Source organism: Neoarius graeffei, chromosome 19, assembly GCF_027579695.1.
Source record: "Neoarius graeffei isolate fNeoGra1 chromosome 19, fNeoGra1.pri, whole genome shotgun sequence".
NCBI lineage: Eukaryota > Metazoa > Chordata > Actinopteri > Siluriformes > Ariidae > Neoarius > Neoarius graeffei.
In genome coordinates, this window is record NC_083587.1 from 40,521,118 (window position 1) to 40,539,557 (window position 18,440).

At 44.4% G+C, this 18,440-nt stretch overlaps 1 protein-coding gene across 1 annotated transcript in view; it reads right to left on the reverse strand.

Annotated features, from left to right (window-relative positions):
- cdh19 (cadherin 19, type 2) overlaps positions 1-18,440 on the reverse strand; it is a 127,828-nt gene that overhangs the window by 51,425 nt on the left and 57,963 nt on the right. The gene's annotated exons all lie outside the window — the stretch shown is intronic.

Below are 18,440 nucleotides of genomic sequence, written 5' to 3' on the forward strand. Positions count from 1 at the left end.
GGTTTCCTTCGGGTGCTCCGGTTTCCCCCACAGTCCAAAGACATGCAGGTTAGGTTAACTGGTGACTTTAAATTGACCGTAGGTGTGAATGTGAGTGTAATTGGTTGTCTGTGTCTATGTGTCAGCCCTGTGATGACCTGGCGACTTGTCCAGGGTGTACCCCGCCTTTCGCCCGTAGTCAGTTGGGATAGGCTCCAGCTTGCCTGTGACCTTGTAGAACAGGATAAAGCGGCTACAGATAATGAGATGAGATGAGTTTGCATCACAAATTGAAGTCCTACTGATGGTATTTTCTTTGCCAGAAATTCCATGCTTAGCGGCCTGGAAAATCCTTCACAATATAAATCTGAATGTTGAATGTAAATATTAAATGTAAACAATAAAAAACCCTAATTGTTAAATATAAAAGTTTTACGCTATACTAAAACACAGAGCTAACTGCAACTTTGATCCCCCATTTTGAGCTAATTTATCACCATGCCACGTAGATGTGTTGCTGGCGGGTGCAGCAACATGACAGAAGGTGGATTTATGTTGCATTCATGGCCCAAGAATGTTCAAACTGCAAAGATTTGGACACGTTTTGTGAGAAATTCACAGATTGGGCACCTACGAAGTGGTCTCTCCTCTGCTCTGCACATTTTACTGGGGACTCGAGTGTTGGCTATAAGCCTGTATTAAAAGAGGGTGCAGTACCAACAATTAAAGGAAAAGAAAACTACAAGAAAAGGAAAGTAAGTTCAGTTGCACCAGTTCTCTCGGAGTGGGAGCTGAGCAGTAATGGCAGAGTACTCAGTATGGAGAAAATGGAGAATTAGTGGACCAGTTGTCAGATTTCTCTGCTGGATATGCTTCCCCTCCCCTGCTGGATATGCTTGCCTCAGCAGCAATATCTCGCCCTTACGTTGAAGAAGCAAATGAACGAAGAACTGAAAGTCAGATTGTTTCAAAACAATCAGCCATAAGCTTGGCCTTCAAGAAGCGAGAACACATATGGGTAAGATGCGACTCTCATTTGGTTACATAACAAAAAAACAACACTCGTTATTTACCTGCATTTAGATTAATACATGTAACTTGTATTGTGTATTTAAGTTACTGGTATAAGATTATTTAATTTGCTTCAGACTGTGATTGTCTCAGTTCATCTGATTATTTAATTAGCCTTTTACGTTTTATCAGTGAAAATGCATGCATGTACATGTATGCCGCATAAGTTATAACGCCTATCCTGTTTTAATGAGTTTTAATGTTTCACATGGGACTGTTTGTTCAATTCCATCCAATTCTCTAGATGGCTTTGTTCTCTGGCTTTATTTTGTAAGGTGAGGGCCTCCGTGGCTGATGTGTTACTATCGGATTCATTTTCCACTGGTTCGAACTAATACGGTTCTATGTGTATAGCAGTAGCATGTACACACACTCCAATTTCAGGACTATCACAGTCAGATGTATTACTATCTGAGGAATCCGAAGAATCTCCAATAAATCTGAATGAAGAGGCCATTGCAACCAATCTTGCCTGCCGAGGCTGGCTTTGGTCTATAGCACCAGTTCCCGCTGTGACGTCACCCACCCAGGGCTGGCTGGCTCGCTCAGTGGGGCAGCTCGAATGCCAACTTTGTGGTTGATTTTAACTCTCAAAAAGATATTTTTTTAATTCTCAATAATGCAGAATACAAGAGTCAAGGATGGAGATACTATCCACTCAGAAATGTATTTAAAAATAAAGGTTCTGCATATCTCCTTTAAGATTTACATTTATCATTTAGAATTATATTTAACATTTAGGTTTGTATTTACTGTTTACATTTAAGATATATTATGACATCTCTATACATGGGCGGCACGGTGGTGTAGTGGTTAGCGCTGTCGCCTCACAGCAAGAAGGTCCGGATTCGAGCCCCGTGGCCGGCGAGGGCCTTTCTGTGTGGAGTTTGCATGTTCTCCCCATGTCCGCGTGGGTTTCCTCCGGGTGCTCCGGTTTCCCCCACAGTCCAAAGACATGCAGGTTAGGTTAACTGGTGACTCTAAATTGACCGTAGGTGTGAATGTGAGTGTGAATGGTTGTCTGTGTCTATGTGTCAGCCCTGTGATGACCTGGCGACTTGTCCAGGGTGTACCCCGCCTTTCACCCGTAGTCAGCTGGGATAGGCTCCAGCTTGCCTGCGACCCTGTAGAACAGGATAAAGTGGCTACAGATAATGAGATGAGATGAGATCTCTATACATACTAAGGTAAAGTTTGGTGCTTTTTTTTCTTTTTATGTGCTACCTCTGGGTAATATTATTCATAAACATGCTATTAACTTCCATTGTTATGCTGATGACACACAGTTGTATGTTTCAGCAAAGCCAGATAAGAGACACCAATGTAATACAATTCAGGAACATGTGAAGGACATTAGACACTGGATGCTTATTAACTCCTTTCTACTTAATTCTGACAAGACAGAAGTACGTGTCTAAGGAACACATGCAGCTAGAAGTAAGTTTGATTACATAATGGCTCTAGATGAAACAGAAAGGCCATCATGTGCAGCAGTAAAATACCTTGGTGTGATGATTAACTCCAGTCTTTCATTTTGATGCTCATGCAGATTATTAAGATGAGAGAAATTTCTCATAAATATCTGGATGTTTTAGTAGTTGCATAAACAAGCTCCAGTTAGTCCAGAATCCAGCACCGAGTTAGCAATAAAATCAGCAGATACAACCACAGCACCCCTATCTTTTCCAAACTGCATTGGCTCCCAATTTAATTTTGCATTGACTATAAAATGCTACTATTGACCTATAAAGCACTGACCTGTACCTGACAGTACTTGCATGGCCTACTGTTTTTTTTTTTATGACCTGCCACACCTACTTCCTACTTGGATCAAAAGGTGAAGGCTACAGCAGGAGCTACAGCCCCCCCTCAAGTTTGTTGAGTTTCGGGGGTGTCGTGGCTCAGGTGGCTAAGGCGCCATACCATAAATCCGGGGACCCGGGTTCGATTCCGACCCGAGGTCATTTCCTGATCCCTCCCCATCTCTCTCTCTCCCGCTCATTTCCTGTCCTGTCTCTACACTGTCCTATCCAATAAAGGTAAAAAAAATCTTTAAAAAAAAAAGTTTGTTGAGTTTCTTTCTCTCACTCTCTCTCCCTCTTTCTCTGTCAAGCTACACATGTTACTCCTGAGTAGACCTGGACAATAAGATGAAACTGGTATGTATCATTGATGCACTTCATCAATAGCAATAAGAAAACTGTTTGGTAGAATGTTTAATAGTTTCACTCAAATGCATAAAATGCAAACTGCCAGAAAAGGACATAATGAAATATGCAGAGTTTGGCTGCATGAACAAATCCCAAGCACTGTCTCCCTGGCTCATAAACAGCCAATCATATCCCTTAATAATGGAGCGTGCTATGAGTGACATGGAATCAGACAATCTTTTAACAGGTGTATTGTTCAGTTGCACCACTGATACTGTATGTGACAGAACAACAGACACGGTGTGGAGTGAGAAAATGAGCAGTGTTTCCCACAGATCTGAAATATACTGCTAGTTTGGCAGAAAATGGAATACAGTTACCCTACGTGTAATAGCAGAGCAAGCAAAATGGCAACATACACTAAAGTGTTATACTAGCCTATTTCATTACATGCATAATATACTTATAAAGAGATGACACAGCTGCATACCTTTTATCTTTTGCACATTTCTCCTCTGATTTTACGAACTGCACTATTCCAATTGGATACAAAGTCAGAGGTGTGTTATTTGAGAGATTCCCCTGCTCCCCCTATCTAGGGCTTCCAGTGGGAAGACCTAAGGTCAACCTTCCCCCACCCCCTTCCCCATCTCGTACTTCTGAGTAGGAGACCAGGGAGTAGCCTGCCTATCTCACAAACTAGAATCAGGGCACCACTCCAACAGTTTAATTGACCCACATGATGATATCATTGTGACATGTAAATGAGCAACAGAAAACTGATCGCACATGCCATTGTGTCATTGTTCAAATTCTTCTTTTTTTTTATTGTGGGTGCCCCGTACCACCCCCAGCAAGGCCGCCCGTACCTAAATCCACCACTGCTAAAATCAACTGTCTCAATCTCTCACAGAACAACCTCCAAGATCCTAACCAGTTTGGCTTTAAAGAAGCAGATTCCACAGAAACTGCCTATGTGGCAATCACTAAGACTACTATGCTACTAGATCAGCAAAACGGTCATTGGTCCTCATCCTCCTCAACCTTTCAGCAGCATTTGACACAGTCAACCACAAGACTCTTGTTGATCATCATGAGTCTTGGAACTCATTTCACAGCATGGCAAGGGTTTGCTTCCTTCCTGGAGGGTCAGTTATATCAGGTGGCGTGAAGAGGCTTCAAAAAGACTCTCCACTGGTGTCCCACAAGGCTCAGTACTTGGTCCTCTTCTGTTCTCTCTCTATACTCCATCTTTTAGTGAGGTGATATCTTCACATGGGTTTTCATGCCACTGCTATGCAGATGACATTCAACTCATCCTCTTCTTTCCTCCATCAAACACTCATGTTTCCACTCAGATCTGCTCAGAAATGTCTCGCAGACATTTCATCATTGATGGCAGCTCTTCAGCAGAATCTTAATCAAAGCAAAACTGAACTTTTGTTCATCCTAGGTGATGTATCCCCATGTTGGGATCTTGTGATCTCCTTGGACAACTCTCATATCCCACCTTCTCACTGTATGCAACCTTGGGGTCACCATGGATAATCAACTATACTTTTCTTCTCCCATTGCTAACCTGTTATGCTCATGCCAATTTCTCCTTTACAATATTAGAAGGATTTGTCCATTTCTATACACACAGGTAACTCAGGAGCTTGGTCAGTCCCTTGTCATTTTGAGACTGGACTAATGCAACTGGCTCTTGGCACCAGTTGATCTCTGCAACTGATCCAGAATTTAGTTGCACAACTTGTTTTCAACTTTCCTAAGTTCTCCCATACCACCCAGTTGTTACTTTCCTTCCACTGGTTTCTTGTAGCTGCACGAATAAGATTTAAAACACTGATTCTTGCCTACAAATCCAAAAACAGACCGGTACCCACCTACCTTAAAGCGATTAACCAGGAACATTTGAAAATACAGGGTTATGAAATATCATTATACATTAATACAAGATGTTCTAGATGAAAAAAAATTAAGTGGACCTTAGCTTAAACATGTTAAAATTGTAACATCAGTCCATTGGGCCACTTCCCTGGGTGCAGCCATACTGGATTAGCCAGATACAAGGATGTGTTAGGATACAAAAACGAGGGTGGTGCTGCGTGACGAAGGGTTCTGCACATCTTCCTCATTCCATCCTGGATCCAAGACGTTTGGCCGAGTGGCTTCATCAAGTAAAGCAAGAATTTACTCTTGGAAAAAGCAGCAAATTGTGTGGTGAGCATTTTACAGAAGATTTTGTAGAGGACTTGTATGGAAAAAAAATCACTGGGAAGAAGTGAGACATGAGCCAGAAATGACAAGTGAAGCCAGCCTGACTTTGTTTCACCACAAAACACCAGCAGCACGGCAGCATACTGTGTCATGCATCAAACAGATGTATGATAAGCAGGCAAATATTTTTAAATAAACAGCCAATAAACTAGCCACTACTTTATTTTGATTCCTTTTCTAATACTACATTGCCATAATTTTTGTGGAGAAATGCAAACAGAAGTCACACTAGACTATATTATACTATAGTCTAGTATAGCATGCACTTGTACACCTCTGCTGTGCTTGCGGAAAATGACATCATACATGATGGAGTTATGGTGGCCTTCATGACAAAAAATAATCCTGCCTATTCATCACTTTTGTGATTATATCGTTAAGAGCAAATTAAACATGTAGCTTTTTTTATAAAGGACAGACAAAGACTGACTTTTAGTTCAGTTTGTTTATTTGCGAGATATTTTCCTCAAATCACTTACAGTTGTGGTCAGAAGTTTACATACAGTGACATGAATGCCATCTTGGATATGAATGTCATGGCAATATTTGGGCCTTCAGTAATTCCTTTGAACTGTTCTTTTTCTGTGGCAGAATGATTGTACAGCATACATCATCATCATCATCATCATCAGCCCTTTATTGTCACTAGTCACATGTACCAGCGAAATTAGCCGTCAACCTGTCTGTACATATACAACATACAATTGACATAGGGTAGACAGGACAGGAAGACAGGAATAAAGATAAAAAGAAAAATACAACATGAGGAGAGATAAGGAAAAAAAGAACACCCCCCCCACTATGCTCCTGTCAGGAGTATAGTGTGGGAACATTTAAAAAAACCTTTGCATAAGCACAACTACAACACAGATACACTTTAAACACGGGACTTAAGGGGGGGAATCGGGGTAAGGGATAAGGGGGGGGAAGGGAAGGAGGTAATCCAGCGCAAGCAAGCAGCCGTCCGGTCCTGCAGCCATGACGGCGCTGGTCACGCACCCGCTTGTCACACTGGGGGTAAAAATGGCGACCGTGGAGAGTTAGAGAGGAATTCGAAAAATGAGACTGTCTCCCGGCATTGACCTTCAGGGGGAAATATTTTCTCAGCAACGGCCTAAAACAAGGCCTGTTCTGTCTCAGGGCGCCGAATGTCGATAAGATATGAATTGTTTGGTCTTTCCAAATGCAGTCTTTGCACGTCCTCACCGCTCGTCCATATCTGTCCATTCTATTCAAATTCAAATTGATCTCCGAAAAATGTATTCCTTGCAAAGCTGAAAGCTGCTCCGAGATAACAACCATTTTGTGGTTAAAAGTTCTGAATGTCCACAGTCCGAGTGCTAACAGCTTTGCCCACCACTCCAATATCGGGCAGCTTTGTGGGGCTTTGAACAGCTGTCACCGTTGTCTGATTTCCTCGATATACCAGGGCAATGCCTAATCCAGTCAGCAAAAGTCCTGTAATCATGGTTCCGAATAGGTAGATATCTTCAATGTCCTCCACAGAAAGAATCGCCAGGCACACGACCCGCCACCGCTCCCACGCATCCATCGTGTAACCAGCCGCAAACGTTCCGGCAGGACAAACGGGTTCCCCTGAACCTAAAACTGTGTCAATTTCGGTAGGAGACCAGTTCAGTCCATGCTTTTTAGTTTAGAAAGTAATGCAGGAAGAGTCTCTTCAAAAAGTACAGCAGACGAGACAAGACACAGAGCACAAGCAGGGAAAAAAAGGAGGGAGAGGGAGAGCAGAATGCAACCGCCTTCCATGGAAGCACGGAGAGAAAAAGCAAATTAATTAAAAGCAATAAAAAAACCCCTAGAATTTGGTGTACAAGTTTTAATTTTCTTTGGGTTTTCTGAAATCAACACAGGGTCAAAAGTATATATACAGGGTCAAAAGTTTACATGCACTCACTTAGATGATTAATTCAGAGGTGCTGAAACTTCCAAAATGTCTCTTATCTTGCCAATGCTGAGGTCTCTTAACTTCCTATTAGTGATCATGATTGACTACAGCTGGTAGCTTCTCTGTGCCTTCATAAAAAGGGTTTGTTTACAGCACTCATTGGATTGACCAACACACAGTAAAATGGGAAAGTCCAAGGAGCTCAGTGCAGATCTGAGAAAGAGGCTCACAGATATACACAACTCCAGAATGTCTCTTGGAGCCATTTCTAAACAACTGCAAATTCCAAGATCAGTTCAAATAATTGTATCCAAGTTATTGTGAGGTGTAGTCACTTTGCCAAGCCACTTTGCTTCAAGAAAACCCAAACTGCTACCCTCAGCTGAAAGGAAGTTGGTTTGGATGGTCAGGAACAACCTGGGAACCACCATGGCACAACCCTGCCATGAACTGGAAGCTGATGGCTCACTGTCTACAGTTCAGATCACCATGGACTAAGAGGCTGCTATCCAAGAAATAAACCCTGCTCCAAAACTGACGCCTTCAAGCTTAACTAAAGTTTGCAGCTGACCACATGGACAAAGAGAAAGTTTTCTGGAGGAAAGCTATATGGTCAGATGAGACAAAGATTGAGTTGTTTGGCCGCAATGACCACCATGTACAGAGGGACACTGTACCAGATGGTGGTGGTGGTAGGATTATCATGCTCTGGGGCTGTTTTGCTGCCAGTGGAACTGGTTCATTGCACAAAGTGGATGGAATAATGAAGAAGGAGGACTACCTCAGAATTCTTCAGCATAAACCATCAGAAACTTAAATACAACTTGGGAGTTACAACAGGACATTTTACCCAAATATTAGGTGTGCTGTATGTATTTTTTGACTCTGTATGTATAATTTTGACCCTGTGTTGATTTCAGAAAACCCAAAGAAAATTAAAACTTGTGCACCAAATTCTAGTGTTTTTTTTAATTAAAGATGTATGTTGCATATTCTGCCATAGAAAAAGAACAGTTCAAAGAAATTACTGAAAGCCGAAATATTGCCCTGACATTCATATCGAAGATGATATTCACATCACTGTATGTAAACTTCTGACCACAACTGTATCACACTGTGCACTGCACCATGCTCCCTCTAATCCTCCAACACTGCTTGAGTAGTCTCATCATCTTTTAGGGTATAAGAAAGGCATGCATCAAGACTCTTCACTGTTCTGGCACCTACATCCTGGAATGATCTTCCCCTAGATGTCCAGCCAGATGAGTCACTAGCTGTCTTCAAATGATGACTAAGCCCTATCTCTCAGGATGTACTTAAAGCTATATGGCCTTTTGATTTCATAAAGTCTGTGAAATTTAGTTCCCTCTGAAATGTGGTCATTGTGATGTGTTTATTTCTGCAATATCTCAAAAAACAAACAAACAAACAAACAAACAAACAAACAAACAATACAGGCCATTCTGTGGCTGGGAAGTTATTTAATTTGAAGGGATTCCCTAGCAAATAATGTCCATGAAATCAGTCAAGCAGACAGAGGAAGTCTGGTGTGCACACGTGCAAGTTTACCTGCTTCTTCTTCTTTTCATTCTTCTTTTGGGTTTTATGGCACCTGGCATCCAGTGTTGCATTAATGCCTTCTACAGGTTTACCTTGACTGTGCACTGACAGTTACATCATTCTGTCGCTATATGAACAGCTGATCACACCAAGGTGCTCACTGACTGATATTTATTAGTTTGGTCCTGCGTTTCCTTTTCTTTGCAACATAATGTATTTTCTTCTCGCTTTCCGTTACTGTAGTCGGTCTTTCAAGTTTCATCTTCATCCTCCATTTTCCTCTCCTATTTCAAATTTGTATCCCACAATGCCTTGCGTGAATGTGGAAAGCCCACCACGTGATGCATGACGTAGTATCTTGAATTGGGTCATGGTGAAGCAAGAAAAAACAGCGGAGAATTTAGGGCCATGTGGCCCTAAATTTATTATTGTTCTATTAAACAAAAAAAACTTGGAATAAATTTGGAAGACTGTGATTTGAACTCAGTAGCTTTAGGTCCACTAAACAAAAGTGGGTGTCAGGGAAAATTCTTTTTATGACCTAAACTTGAAAAATCTGAAAGGCAGTCTATCTTTTAAATTAGCATGTGATTAAAAAAAAAAGTCTTTTTGTCATCTGTGTTCATTTTATTTTTACTATATTGCTTCCTGGGCGGCACGGTGGTGTAGTGGTTAGCGCTGTCGCCTCACAGCAAGAAGGTCCGGGTTCAAGCCCCGTGGCCGGCGAGGGCCTTTCTGTGTGGAGTTTGCATGTTCTCCCTGTGTCCGTGTGGGTTTCCTCCGGGTGCTCTGGTTTCTCCCACAGTCCAAAGACATGCAGGTTAGGTTAACTGGAGACTCTAAATTGACTGTAGGTGTGAGTGTGAATGGTTGTCTGTGTCTATGTGTCAGCCCTGCGATGACCTGGCGACTTGTCCAGGGTGTCCCGCCTTTCGCCCGTAGTCAGCTGGGATAGGCTCCAGCTTGCCTGCGACCCTGTAGAACCGGATAAAGCGGCTAGAGATAATGAGATGAGATATTACTTCCTCAACAGAGTTTTTAGACTGAGAGTATTCTTAGTTTATGACCTAGATGAACCATCAGGATGTCTTTATTAATAAAGAAGTGCTTTGAAGTCTCTAAGTCACTCTGGAAAAGTGTGTCTGTTAAATATCGTAAATGTATCAGTAGTGCAAATAGTAGCACTATGTAAACTTAAAGTCTATATATAATATACATAAATACAGTTGTGGTCAGAAGTTTAGATAAACTCATCATGCACATGAGTGTCATGGTAATATTGGACTTTCAATGATTTCTTTGAACTCCTGTTTTTCTGTGGAGGATTTTACAGATTGTACAGCATAAGTCTTTAGGAGAAAAAAAACAAGAATTTGGTGCACGTTTTCATTTATTTTGGTTTTTCTGAAATCAATACAGGGCTAACAATATACATGCACCCACTTAGATTACACTGGACAACTTTTTTTTTTCTCAATCACGGGCTGCAGCCAGTGATTAAGAAACAATTGGATGTATCCATACAATTTAATATACAATACCTACATTAAAAAAAAAAGTTTTTATTGCAATTATTTAATTCCTGGACTTCCATCTGTAACAAGGAATGATGTTGCATTCCATACACTTTACAATAAATTATTAGTTTCTAATAGAATAGTTGAGCCAAAATAATTGGGGATCTTTTTTAATGGGCCTTGACTCGTTACAAGTATGAATAGGTGGGCCGTAAAGCAGAAAAGGTTAAGAACCCTTGTTCTAACAGAGACAGATGTGCTATTGTTGAGATCTGATGACAAGAAAATTTCTTAAACAGGTGACTGAATTAACATCTAACTTATAACACTATAAATCAAGTAGCCTACAGATAGCTTTTAATTGCTTAATTTTATTTGTAATTATGTCACTAGTAGCCTAGCCTAATAAGTAGGCTTTCTCAAAATGAAAGAGAATTTAATCTTATGCAAAAAAAAGTTAACCCTGTTAATTGCAAACAATTTGAAAATATTTATTGAGCTTATGTTAGGGATATATGACACATGGTCAATATAAGCCTTCATGAAATATATTATTTTGCCATATGCTACATATTTTTAAATGATGAATATGTGGGTGCATATGCTTAGAGGCCAGTCAGAATATATAGTCTTATAAAAATTCTCCACTCAGCCAGATTTTCTGCACTGCACCACATGTCTGTGCTGACTCAAAAACTTGCATAAATGAAGTGAGACTTAGGTGAGATTTGATCATAGCCTCCACTCATGTCCACATTGATAAATGCTGAGCTTTGAGTGGAAATTACCATATGCCCAGTTTTCTGTCATACATTTGTTTTGTAAATTAGGACCATTGAGAGCAGCCCTCTGAGATTCCTAACTGGTCGACTGTTTTCAGACGACATGACGGATGCACAGGTTTACAGTTAGTCAAGAGAACCGTCTTAGCCTTTCATCAACATGGATAGCAAAAAAGAAAAGGGGAGAGGAAAAGTCAGATTAAAGAAGAGAAAGGCATTAGAGAAAGTAAATGCGTCAAACTTACAGATATTTGTGACCGCAACAAGCCCAGATGATAGCCAGTGGCGTGCACAGACATTTTGGGGGGCAAGTGCTCTGGGGGGAAAAAAGGGCACTTTTTTGCGCATGTGGAACACCTTATTATAAAAGTCTGAGATTTAACCCTCCTCTTGTGTTCATAATCATATCAAAGTTTTGGGTATTTTTCTGTAGTTCCATCTTTAAAAAGTCTGATAAAGTCTGAAAGTCTGATCTTCCCGTCACTGACTTGAGTCTCAAGACTATTCACAGATTTCCGTGAAATCATCTTAAAATTTGTAACGAAATATACACACTCAATGGGCTCAATGGAGCTCTCCTTTATTTGCATAACGGCGTGCATACTAGCATAACGTGATATTCTTAATCATGTTATAAAAACAGGTCGGAATTGATGGAGAGTGGGGTTGCCTCAATGGTTTAGGCTACATTTAAAATGTTGTTCAGTTTGTTTCTCCATATGGAAAGGGAGCAAATAAGCTGGCAAAGGCTGCCATGTGCAGTTGTTTCTGTATGCGATGGGCTACTTTACTACAAAATAATTACAGCTTGGGCTTAGAGGGCAAACAATACATTTTCACTCGATTCATGTGTTACCTGGCTGGTGGGGCAGGGGAAGAGCTGACTGACTGCCCGATGTGTTGTCTGCACTACGACAAGGCCGTGGCTTCCAGGACGCTATGCTGCTGCAACCTCACATTGAATGCACTGCACGCTTGTTCACATGACAGAGCAAGAGAGACAGAGGTCCGGTGTGTGTGCGGAGGGGGCACACATTGGGACATTATTTTCACACACGCTTTTAATGCCGCGGCTTTTCTAAAAGATCACGCCGACATTGGCCTCAGTAAACTGTAAAAAAAAAAATTCAAAAGGGCACTTTTTTGGACAGAGGGCAGAGGGGCAGGTGCTTGAGCACCACCTCGTGTCTATCTGTGCACGCCACTGATGATAGCAATGCAGCTACTGAGACAGGAATCTAAGACTACGTTCAGACTGCACCCTGAAACGACCCATATCCGATTTTTTTGCCCATATGCGACCTGTATCCAATTTGTTATTGATAGTCTGAACGACACAGATCCGATTTTTTTCACATGCGACCCAGGCCGCTTGGATATGTGGTCCTAATTCCGATGCATATCCGTTATTTTCACATGCGACTGCAGTCTGACCGGACAGGTCGCATTCATGCGACCTACACTTCATCAACAAGAGACAAACGTCACTATTCTGCGTTGGCTAATCCCGCCTCTTTGGTGGAAAACAACAAAATTTGTACAGTTTTCAGAATTTAAATAGACTTTTATAGAATTGATCAAGCTAATGGTGGATTTGGTAGGGACCTGGATGTTGATCTGTTAGCCTGATTAAATAAAACAGTTTCTATAACTGATTTATAACTTAAACCATCCTGTATTACAAGATTATAAGATTGTTCTGGAAATTTCCAGTAATTTGACACCTTCGGTCTCATTAGTCTGCTGCCCACATTAATCAGATTATTGTGTGAGTTCCGCCGCCGCCACAAAAACCACATCGCCAGGTCTCACCTCATCTCCATGCTTTATTTGCAAACTTGAAGAGTGCGCTTTTTTTTGTTTACGTATTATGTAGATGTGCTTATTACATGTCAATTTGCGCATGCGGGACACTTTTGGGTCATTTTCCGTTCATATTGGAGATCGCATACAAGTCTCATATAATTGGTAATGTGAACGGCCTAACAAAAAAATCGGATTTCACAACAAATCGGATATGGGTCGTTTCAGGTTGCAGTCTGAATGTAGTGTAAGAGCATACAGTGTAGCACTGCATAATACACACCACTGACTGTTGTGCTATCATCCCAGTGCAAATTTCTAGGTTGCTGTAGTTTTGAAAGAGAAATGTCCCATTCTTGCATGATATACAATTTCAATTGCTCAGCAGCTCAGGGTCTCCTTTGTCATATTTTGAGCTTCATAATGCGCCAAATGTTTCAAATGGGGGACAGGTTGAGCCTGCAGGCAGGCCATTTTAGCACCTGGACTCTTTTACTATGGTGCCATGCAGTTTTAATATATGCAGAAAGCGGTTTGGCATTGTCCTGCTGAAAGAAGGAAGGCCTTCCCTGAAAAAAGATTTTGTCTGGATGGCAGCATATTGCTCTGAAACATGTATTTATCATTCAGCATTCATGATGCCTTCCCAGATATACAAGCTACCCATGTCATGTGCACTAATTACCCTCATACCATCACAGATGCTGGCTTCTGAACTGTGCACTGATAACAAGCCAGATGGTCCCTCTCCTTTGTCTGGAGGATGTGGTATTCATCTCATCTCATCTCATCTCATCTCATCTCATTATCTCTAGCCGCTTTATCCTTCTACAGGGTCGCAGGCAAGCTGGAGCCTATCTCAGCTGACTACGGGCGAAAGGCGGGGTACACCCTGGACAAGTCGCCAGGTCATCACAGGGCTGACACATAGACACAGACAACCATTCACACTCACATTCACACCTACGGTCAATTTAGAGTCACCAGTTAACCTAACCTGCATGTCTTTGGACTGTGGGGGAAACCGGAGCACCCGGAGGAAACCCACGCGGACACGGGGAGAACATGCAAACTCCGCACAGAAAGGCCCTCGCCAGCCCCGGGGCTCGAACCGAGGACCTTCTTGCTGTGAGGCGACAGCGCTAACCACTACACCACCGTGCCGCCCATGTGGTATTCATGATTTCTAAAAAGAATTTCTACTTTTGATTCATCAGACCATGGTACAGTACAATTTTCCACTTCACCTCAAATCATTGTAAAAGAGCTCAGGCCCAGAGACGGTGGCAGTGTTTTTGGATATTGTTTATATATGGTTTTAACTTGCATTTGTGGATGCAGTAATGAACCATTTTCAAAGACAGTGGTTTTCTGAAGTGTTCCTGAGCTCATATGATGATTTCCATGACAGACACGTGACTGATTTTAATGCAGTGTTGCCTGGGGCCTGAAGATCACCAAATTTTTTACCCCCAAATTCTTTGCAATTTTACACTGAGGAACATTATTCTTAAATTGTTGCACTGTTTGCCCCTGCAGTCTTTCACAGAGTGGTGAATCCCTCTGCATCTTTACTTCCAAGAGACTCAGCCTCTCTGGGATGCTCTTTTTTATACCTATTCATGTTACTGACCTGTTGGCAATTAACTAACTTAGTTTATTTTTTTTTAGTAATACACAACTTTTTCAGTCTTTTGTTGACCCTGTCCCATATTTTCTGAAACATGTTGCTGACATCAAATTAAAAATGAACATATATTTTTCATAAAACAATAACATTTCTCAGTTTCAACATTTGATATGATGTTTTTGTACTATTTTCAATTAAATATAGGGTTTCCGTGATTTGCAAATCTTCACATTGTATTTTTATTTATGCTTTATACACTGCCCCAACTTTTTAGGAATTGGGGTTGTATAAAAACAGTTAAGTTGAAAGGAAATAAGGTGGAAGTAAAGTAGGAGTGTCTGTTTGTGCATACAATTTAAAGTCAGAATGGTCTTCGTCAAAATGTAATTTTGGTAATGTCTCGTCTCGTCTCGTCTTCTTCCGCTTATCCAGGACCGGGTCGCGGAGGCAGCAGTCTAAGCATGGAAGCCCAAACTTCCCTTTCCCCAGACACCTCGGCCAGCTCCTCGGGAAGAACACCGAGGCGTTCCCAGGCCAGCCGAGAGACATAGTCCCTCCAGCGTGTCCTGGGTCTTCCCCGGGGCCTCCTCCCGGGGGGACATGCCTGGAACACCTCCCCAGGGAGGCGTCCAGGAGGCATCCGAAAAAGATGCCCGAGCCACCTCAGCTGGTTCCTCTCGATGTGGAGGAGCAGCGGCTCTACTCCGAGCTCCTCCCGAGTGACTGTGCTTCTCACCCTATCTCTAAGGGAGCGCCCAGCCACCCTGCGAAGGAAACTCATTTCAGCCGCTTGTATCCGCGATCTTGTTCTTTCTGTCATTACCCAAAGCTCATGACCATAGGTGAGAGTCGGAACGTAGATCGACCGGTAAATTGAGAGCTTCGCCTTTTGGCTCTGCTTCTTCTTCACCACGACGGACCGGTAAAGCGACCGCATCACTGCGGAGGCTGCACCGATCCGCCTGTCGATCTCACGCTCCATCCTTCCCTCACTCGTGAACAAGATCCCGAGATACTTAAACTCCTCCACTTGAGGCAGGACTTCTCCACCAACCTGGAGAGGGCAAGCCACCCTTTTCCGGTCGAGAACCATGGCCTCGGACTTGGAGGTGCTGATTCTCATCCCAGCCGCTTCACACTCGACTGCAAACCGCCCCAGTGCATGCTGAAGGTCCTGGTTTGAAGAAGCCAACAGGACAACATCATCCGCAAAAAGCAGAGATGAAATCCTGTGGTTCCCAAACAGGATTCCTTCCGGCCCCTGGCTGCGCCTAGAAATTCTGTCCATAAAAATTATGAACAGAACCGGTGACAAAGGGCAGCCCTGACGGAGTCCAACATGCACCGGGAACAGGTCTGACTTACTGCCGGCAATGCGAACCAGACTCCTGCTCCGTTCGTACAGGGACCAGACAGCCCTTAGCAAAGAGCCCCGAACCCCATACTCCCGAAGCACCCCCCACAGAATACCACGGGGGACACGGTCGAATGCCTTCTCCAGATCCACAAAGCACATGTGGACTGGTTGGGCAAACTCCCATGAACCCTCGAGCACCCTATGAAGGGTATAGAGCTGGTCCAGTGTTCCGCGACCAGGACGAAAACCGCATTGTTCCTCCTGGATCCGAGGTTCGACTATTGGTCGAATTCTCCTCTCCAGTACCCTGGAGTAAACTTTCCCTGGGAGGCTGAGAAGTGTGATTCCCCTATAATTGGAGCACACTCTCCGGTCCCCTTTCTTAAAAAGAGGGACCACCACCCCAGTCTGCCACTCCAGAGGCACTGTCCCCGACCGCCACGCGATGTTGCAGAGGCGTGTCAACCAAGACAGCCCCACAACATCCAGAGACTTGAGATACTCAGGGCAGATCTCATCCACCCCCGGTGCCTTGCCACCGAGGAGCTTGCAAACCACCTCAGTGACTTCGGCTTGGGTAATGGACGAGTCCACCTCTGAGTCATCAGCCTCAGTCTCCTCAGTGGAAGACATGATGGTGGGATTGAGGAGATCCTCAAAGTATTCCTTCCACCGCCCGACAATGTCCCCAGTCGAGGTCAACAGCTCCCCACCCGCACTGTAAACAGTGTTGGCAGAGTACTGCTTCCCCCTCCTGAGGCGCCGGACGGTTTGCCAGAATTTCTTCGAGGCCGACCGATAGTCCTTCTCCATGGCCTCCCCGAACTCCTCCCAGTTCCGAGTTTTTGCCTCTGCAACTGCCCGAGCTGCAGCACGCCTGGCCTGCCGATACCCGTCGGCTGCCTCAGGAGTCCCGGAGGTCAACATGGCCCGATAGGACTCCTTCTTCAGCTTGACGGCATCCCTTACTTCCGGTGTCCACCACCGGGTTCGGGGATTGCCGCCACGACAGGCACCGGAGACCTTGCGGCCACAGCTCCGAACAGCTGCGTCCACAATGGAGGTAGAGAACATGGTCCACTCAGACTCAATGTCCCCCGCCTCCCTCGGAAGCTGGGAAAAGCTCTCCCGGAGGTGGGAGTTAAAGACCTCCCCAACAGAGTGCTCGGCCAGACGTTCCCAGCAGACCCTCACCATACGTTTGGGCCTGCCAGGTCTGTCCAGCTTCCTCCTCCGCCAGCGGATCCAACTCACCACCAGGTGGTGATCAGTTGACAACTCAGCCCCTCTCTTCACCCGAGTGTCCAAGACATAGGGTCGGAGATCAGATGACACGACTACAAAGTCGATCATCGACCTCCGACCTAAGGTGTCCTGGTGCCACGTGCACTTATGGACACCCCTATGCTCGAACATGGTGTTCGTTATGGACAAACTGTGACTAGCACAGAAGTCCAATAACAAAACACCACTCGGGTTCAGATCGGGGAGGCCGTTCCTCCCAACCACGCCCCTCCAGGTTTCACTGTCATCGCCCACGTGAGCATTGAAGTCCCCCAGTAGCACAATGGAGTCCCCAGTCTGAGCACCCCTCAGTACCTCTCCCAGGGACTCCAAGAAGGCCGGATACTCTATACTGCTATTTGGCCCGTAGGCACAAACAACAGCAAGAGCCCTCTCCCCAATCCGAAGGCGCAGAGAGGCGACCCTCTCGTTCACTGGGGTAAACTCCAACACATGGCGGCTGAGCTGGGGAGCTATAAGGAAGCCCACACCAGCCCGCCGCCGCTCACCACGGGCGACTCCAGAGAAGTGGAAAGTCCAGCCCCTCTCGAGGAGCTGGGTTCCAGAGCCCAAGCTGTGCGTGGAGGTGAGCCCGACTATCTCTAGCCGGTACCTCTCAACCTCCCGCACAAGCTCAGGCTCCTTACCCCCCAGCGAAGTGACATTCCATGTCCCAACAGCCAGCCGCTGTGTCCGGGGATCAGGTCGTCGAGGCCCCTGCCTTCGACTGCCACCCAATCCACACTGCACCAAACCCCTACTGCTACCTCTGTGGGTGGTGAACCCACAGGAGGTCGGGCCCACGTCACCTCTTCGGGCTGAGCCCGGCCGGGCCCCATGGGCAAAGGCCCGGCCACCAAGCGCTCGCATACGAGCCCCAACCCCGGGCCTGGCTCCAGGGTGGGGCCCCGGCTGCGTCCTACCGGGCGACGTCACGGTCCTGGATTTTTTCTCCATAGGGGTTTTTTGGTGAACTGCTCTTGGTCTGGCCTGTCACCTAGGACCTGTCTGCCTTGGGAAACCCTAACAGGGGCATAATGCCCCCGACAACATAGCTCCTAGGATCATTCAAGCACACAAACCCCTCCACCACAATAAGGTGGCAGTTCTAGGAGGGG